Here is a 7,073-nt window from a genome sequence, read left to right on the forward strand (position 1 = left end):
CTGGGAGGTACTCTTTTCAAAAGAAAACAAAAGAATTAGAAGCCGGCTTCCTGCGGTAGCCAACGACTAAATAATGGGGGAAGAAAGGATCTACCTTCGAGCACATCCTCAATCATCAAGTTGCCCTCTGACAGGTACTTCTCCTGCTCAGCCCAGCCCGAGTGCTGAGACTCAAACTCGGCCTTGAGGCGATCCTCCTCGTGCTTCAGCTTTTGGACCTGCTCCTTGTGCTGGGCCACCTAGTTCGCAAGCTCCTTAGCAAGCCGGACGCGTTCGCCGGCCGCTTGGCTGCGCTCCAGCTCCTTGGCCTAAAGCTGGCCCTCGAGATCGCACACGCCCATCCGTAGCTAGGCAGCGGCCTCTGTGAAAGAAAAGAAGAGTCATCATTGTCAGCATCGACAAAAACAATAAGTCGTCGGAAGATCCGGCCCGACTGCTCAGCAGTCAGCCTGAATCTCGGGGGTTACACCCAGTGGGTGCGCTTGCACACCCCCACTAAAAGACGGCCTACGTATCGCGGCTCTTGTTCAACTCAGAAGTCCGGTTGGCAAGCTGCTGGTTCTGGGAGTTGTAAGCGGCCGCGCACAGGTTGTGGTAGTCTTGTAGCAAGAGCAACACTTCAGCATTCAGAAACATGCCTCGAAGTTCCAACCCGCCTACTCAGTAGTCAGCTTCGAACTCGGGGGCTACACCCAGCGGGTGCGCTGGCGTGCCCCCACTGAAGATTGCAAAAATAAAAAAGCAAACTCATGTGCATACCCGGATAGTTGCCTGCATCGCCACCATCTCGTTCCTCTCCTGCAGGAGCATGGCAATGTGGGTCTTGAACTGGTCCAGGACATCCTCCACCGCGAGGTTCAGGGCGTCCGGGCCGGCCCCATGCGTCCAACCAGGCGGAGCAGAGCTCGTGGCCTCGGTGTTGGCCACTTGTGAGCTTGCAGCCTCGGCACCTGCCAGCCTCGGCGCAGAAGTTGCCCGCGCTGGCGCAGGCACGCAGAAGCGCGCCTCGTCACGGCCCGGCTCGCCACCAGCTCGGTGCTGGATGGCGGCACCTTTGGCCCTTCGGGCTGGCTACCACCTTGCTCGCCAGCATCCGACGCGCACGAAGCCACCTCCACCTCTGCGACGATGGGGCCGGACCCCTCCCGCTCCGGGGCTGTCCCGGCTGCCCAAGTCAGTGACCGGTCCTCCATGCCCGGTGGCTCCAACTGCTGCAAGTCGGTGGCCTCCGGAACCACGCTGCGGGCTGGGTGTTCCGCGACCTTGGCGTCGGCCTACGCCTGTGCCTTGGCCGCTGCGTTGGCCTCCGCCTGCGCTGCGGTCGCCGCCTCAGCCTCTGCCCAAGCCGTGGTGTCCCGCTCCTCTTGCGCCTCCCGCGCGTTCCTCTCTGTCGCCTCTCGAAGGGCACTGGCCGGGTCCACGTGGCAGGCCTCCTCGGAGCCGCCTGCTGCTCCGATCAGCGAGGCGGAGGGAGCCCGCGATACGGAGAGGGGAGCCCTATACGGCAAGGCAAGCAAAGATGAGAAGTTTGCAAGAAAGAAGCAAGCGAAAATAAGAAACTCGCAAGAGAGAAACAACTAAGACAAGAGCAGTCTAAGCGCTGATCCGAACACCATGGGGCGCTCCTTCACATTCCTACGGATGGCGGCCGTCTTTGTTGCCTCGTGCCGCTTGGTCACGGCATCCGTCCACTTAGCCTTCTTGGTTGGCCTGCTACTGAACATCCCCACGTCGGCGCGGCGCTTAGACGCACCGGGTGCTCCAGTCGGCGCTCCACCTGACGGCCGCACTGTTGAGGAGCCAGTGTCGGCGCTGTCAGCGCCCTTAGGGCGACGTTATCCGTCACCGTCTTCGTCGTCATCCGGCCAGTCCCGGACATTGTCTCCTTCTCCATTACCGCCGCCCCAAGTGGCATCATCATCGCCCTCGTTCTCCAACGCGGCCGCGCCCAGGTCAGGGTCGCCCACATCACTGTCTTAAGTATCCAGCATCCACCAATGGCCTGGAGCCACCGCGCTGACTGCCGCTTGGCCAGGGAAATTCTACCCCGCGTCCGGATGGTCAGGTCGGATGAAGAGAAACACATAGGAAAAGAAAGGGGTCTAGATACTAACCGGAGGCAGCGAGTTGGCACGGCTTTACGGCTCCTTGCCGAATCGCCATTCTGTCTCGCTGAGCTTGCTGCCGGAGAAATATTGACGTGCTGGACCACCTCAATAGTCGGTAGCTCCTTCTTTAACATCCAGCACGGATCCTGGCGGCCGCTCATCTTGCATATCAGATGGGGCCGGTCTTGGAGAGGCGACACCCGGTGCTCGATGAAGGCATCCAGTAGGCCCGACGCCTTGAGGCCCTCCAAGTCCGTCATCTCTTGCAGCCGGACGAGGGCGCTGGTGATGACAGCTGGTAGCAGCTTTGGCTGCTGGCCCTAGTTGTTCCGTGGCTCGGGCGGTGGGCCGGATATGTAGGCCGGCTAGATGATGTAGTCGTTGTTCGCATCCAAATGGCGGACATAGTGTCGGCGTTCTAGGAACGGGGGTCCCCAGACTTGCCTACCTGCGGCCTGTGGCGTGGCTCAAGGGAGGCCTAGCACAGCCCATCTTCATCAGCGCCAGCTCAAGACCCTTGCGAGGGGCCAAGCCTCGCGGGGCGGACGACTAGGAGCTTCCTCAGGCACGGCCTCGTCAGGATGGCTCATGAGGGGGCGGAGAGTTCAAGGCAGGGTACCTCGCGAGGTGCCCATGACGCAAGCCATGACGACCAAGGGCGCCAGTCGGGCGCCAGCCCGCGCAGTGTCCACCTTTCCACTTTCATGCAAAGGGAGCAAGCGCAGGCGAGAGCATCAAGCAAAGGCATCCATTTCGATGCAACAAGACCAAGACCAGCCCAACGGCTAGAAGGAAGTCATTGTGGAGCCCAAGCCGGCGTCATCACCAGAGCCTTTGACAGGCGAGGACAAACTTTAGTCAGGATAAGCGTACCTGCTGTTTCCCTTCAAAATGGCCAATTGTTAGCGCCCTTCCCGCTCAATATTTGGGAAGAGGCCCAGGGCCTTTGCCTATAAATAGGACTAGCCACCCCCAGGGTAGAGGCAATTGGGATCCTCATCAAGAAACCACTATATAGAGCGACTGAACCCCTCCTAGCAGTTCATCGCACCAGCCAAGAACAGACCCTCGCGAGGCTATTCTGCTTTGTATTGTTCATCATCAAGCCCGAGAGGCAATCAACCACACCACACACTGGAGTAGGGTATTACACCACAATGGTGGCCTAAACCAGTATAAATCTTGTGTCTCTTGTGTTGTTTAGTTTGGTAGTTTAGGTCCTAGCGATCCGGTGAGGAGCGAGCTCGCAGAGGGCTGAATCTCCGCGCGCACCCCAGAGTTCGAACCTCAAGGGTCTGCCGGAACCCGAAATCCTACATTTGGCGCGCCAGGTAGGGGTGCGCCGGAATCTGCCTTCCGTCGTCTCGTTCTTCCCCGACCACCGCAACCATGTCTGACGCTCGTCGGGCTCGCGCCGAGCGCCGAGCCGCCCTCGCCTCCCATGTTGCCCAGACGGCTCCCGCCGGCGGGCGCCCTCGTTGTTCCCCGTCACCTGCTGTCAACACCGCCACCGGCCCGGCGGGGAACGAGCAGCAAGCATCGTCCCAGCATCCGTCCATGAGGCGGGACGGCCGCACCGCCACACCCTCGCTCACCCCCGCTGGTTCTTCGTCACACGCACCCCGCGCGGCCATGGAGGCCCGAGCTGCGCTCATCGCGGCGAACGAGCTCCTGCGCTACCGCCCCATCGACAATGTCTACGAAGAGTGGACGACCGAGTCGCTGAGCTCGTCCGCGCCGCCGGAGGCGCCTCCCCCCCCACCGTCCTTCTCGCTGCACCCACCCCGCCCCGCACGAGCGATGAAGCTCCTGGGGCACCTCAGCCGCCTCCTCCTCAAGAAGGCGCCCTGGCCCCAAGGTGCGCGGCCCCTGGGCAGAACCCGCTCTGCCAGGCGCCAACGCGGCAAGAGCCGAGCTGCCAAGAAGTCCCTCGCCCACGAGAAGCCGCCCGAGCGCTCCCTGCTCCAGCACGTCAAGACCCTGCGCTGCCCCCAGCCGTGGCGCATGGGGACCTGTAGGACCAAGCTCTCCGTCGCCCAAGGCCCCCCGTGGCCACGGCGGGCTACTGCGCCTTCACCTTCGAGCTGCGCAGCGTCGCGTGGCCCGGCAATTTCAAGCCAGACCTGCACCCTCGCTACGACGGCACGGCTGACCCTGCAGAGTTCCTCCAACTCTACGAGTTGGGCATCGAGGCTGCCAACGGAGACGAAAAGGTCATGGAAAACTGGTTTCCCATGGCGCTCAAGGACGGAGCCCGCACCTGGCTCCTGAATCTGGCCCCAGGCACGATCTCTTCCTGGGACGAGATGCGCACCCGCTTCATCGCCAACTTCCAGGGTACTCGCGACCGGCCACCGCCGTGAGCGACATGCGCCGTATCAAGCAGCAGCCAAGGGAAACGCTGTAGAAGTACATCCAGCGCTTCAACAACGCTCGCCTCAAGATCCTCAGGGTAACGGAGGAAGCCATCGTATCTGCCTTCTCCGACGGTGTGCGCGACGTCAAGATGAAGGAGAAGCTCGCGATGCATGAAGACCTGTGCACCTCCTTGGAGCTGTTCAACTTGGCAACCAAGTGCGCCAGGGCTAAGGAGGGGCGCTTCTCCCTCCTCGAGCTGCCTGCCGCGGACCCTGAAGAGAAGAAGCCCAAGGCCAAGGACGTGAACCGCAAGGGGGCTGCCGTGCTCACGGCCGAGCCAGACACCAAACGGGGCAGAGATCAGCCCGAATCCTCCAAGGGCAGTCGGTACTGCGTGTACCACGACCTCCACACCCACAACACAAATGAGTGCCAAGAGCTCCGGGCCGTGCGTGAGGGAAGGGTTGGAAGACGCCCCGAGCGCAGCGACTGGGGCTACGGTCGAGGAGGAGGAAGGAATGCAGGACGCTGGGAAGACCGCGGCCCGCGCCAAGGGTGGCGCAACCAACCTCGCGAGGACCGCTGGCAGGGCCCGCCTCGTGAGGGAGGCTGGAGGGATCAGCCTCGCGAGGATCGCCCGCAAGGGAACGCAGGCCTCCCTCCGCTGCCGCCGCAGCCAAGAAGGAATGAAGACCGTCATCAGGACGAGGGGGCTGGGGGCTTCCAGGAACCGCGTGCGATCACCTGCATCCTGGGTGGAGCTCAAGCCCCAGCCTCTCAGCGCATCTTCAAGCAGTTCGCCCGCGAAGTGAATGCAGTCCTTCCCAAGCTCGAGGCCACGCGCCCTTTAAGGTGGTCGGCATGCGCCATCACGTTCAGCTCAGCGGATCACCTCAAGTGCGCGGCCACAGCAGGAGTCCTCCCGATGCTTTGTTCCCCCATCATCAGCAACTTGCTAGTCACCAGGACCCTCATCGACGGCGGGGCAGGGCTCAACATCCTGTCCGTGGAAACATTCAACAATCTTCAAGTGCCTTACAGTCTGCTTCAGCCAACCAAGCCTTTCTCCGGAGTCACCGACGGCTCCACGGTCCCGATAGGGCAGGTCTGCCTTCCTGTCACCTTCGGGGCTCGCGACAACTACCGCACCGAGCTCATCAACTTCGACGTCGCCCACATTCGCCTGCCGTACAACGCCATCCTCGGGTACCCGGCGCTGGCCAAGTTCATGGCGGTAACCCACCACGGCTACAACGTCCTCAAGATGCCGGGAAGCGGCGGGGTCATCACCGTGCCCTGCGAAGAGAGAGACGCAGTGTGCTCCCTGGAGCGAGCCTTTCATGCCGCATCACTGGAAGACCCAGACCGCGATAGCAGGAGGCCTTCCGAGGCCGCACCCAAGAAGAAGAAGACATTGACCGGCCCGGCCCCTCAGGAGGCAGGCCCCTCAGGGCCCGCGCCTGGCAAGGAGGAGCCTCCTTCCATCGCATAGGGAAGTGCGCCCGGCGCCCTCCTCAGGAAGGGCTCGGGGGCTCTCCCCTGGAGGGCCGCCGACCTCGCCAAGGTCACAAGGGTGGCGCTTGGGCACCACATGGAGGCGTGCTTCGAAGCATGTTTCCCTCAAGAAGGAGCAAGGCAAGGAGGGCCAAACCATCAGGAGTTCGTCAGCAAGGCCATTCAGGAGTTACAGGAGTCAAGGGTCATGAAAGGCAGCCGCCGCCTACCCGCTGTGGCCCCCCATCCAGGCGAGGACGGTGGCCTGCGCGTCTGCATCGACATACCAGGGCTCAACCGAGCCGCGTCTCAAGAGCGCCTCTGGCCCTCGCGAGCGGGACGTTGCGAGGGTCCGCCCCACAGCTACGTGCGCATGCCTTACGGCCTGCCGAACACGGCTGCTGCGCACCGGCGTCTCATGAGGGCCATCTAGGAGGCTCAAGAGGCCAGGCATTCCGCAGCCCTGGCGGAGATGGAGATGGCCCGCAAGGAGCCGCCGGCGCCTCCGGAGGCTCCCGAGGCCCCTGGGCCTGGGGGCTCGTGAGGATTGGCTCCCGCAGCCCACCGAGTCTGCTACACCAACACCCCTTCATCCACAACATCATCAAGTGACATCTTTTAAGTTTCGTTTCTGGCTGGGAGCGCCTTCAGGGCCGCATTATTCCCAGGCCACGTCGGTCCGTCCCTGTGGCATGTACCCCCTTTATCTTATTAGGGGCGCCCCTCGGGCTGCATCATCCCCAAGCCGCTCGGGCCTATCCCAGCGGCATGTATCCTTCTTGCGTTTATCTTAGGACTATGCTTTCGATCCAACATGCTTGTTATTAGGTGCCTTTTTCTGGGTGTCGGAATCTTGCACGTTAAAGGGGGGGTGCCTGAGCATCGCGACTCAGGGCTCCTATCGGCTCTTCGGCCCTCACCCTCTGGTCTTGTCCATGGCATCGTGACCTGGCATGCCAGCGACGGCTGAGACCAGCCCAAGAGCCAGGACCCGAGGACGTAGAGTTTCGTCATCTAACCCAGCTTGCGTGTTAAAGGGGGGGTGTCTAAGCATCGCGACTCAGGGCTCCTACCGGCTCTCCGGCCCTCACCCTCTGGTCTTGTCCATGGCAT

Source organism: Triticum aestivum, chromosome 6B (assembly GCF_018294505.1).
Source record: "Triticum aestivum cultivar Chinese Spring chromosome 6B, IWGSC CS RefSeq v2.1, whole genome shotgun sequence".
Taxonomy (NCBI): domain Eukaryota; kingdom Viridiplantae; phylum Streptophyta; class Magnoliopsida; order Poales; family Poaceae; genus Triticum; species Triticum aestivum.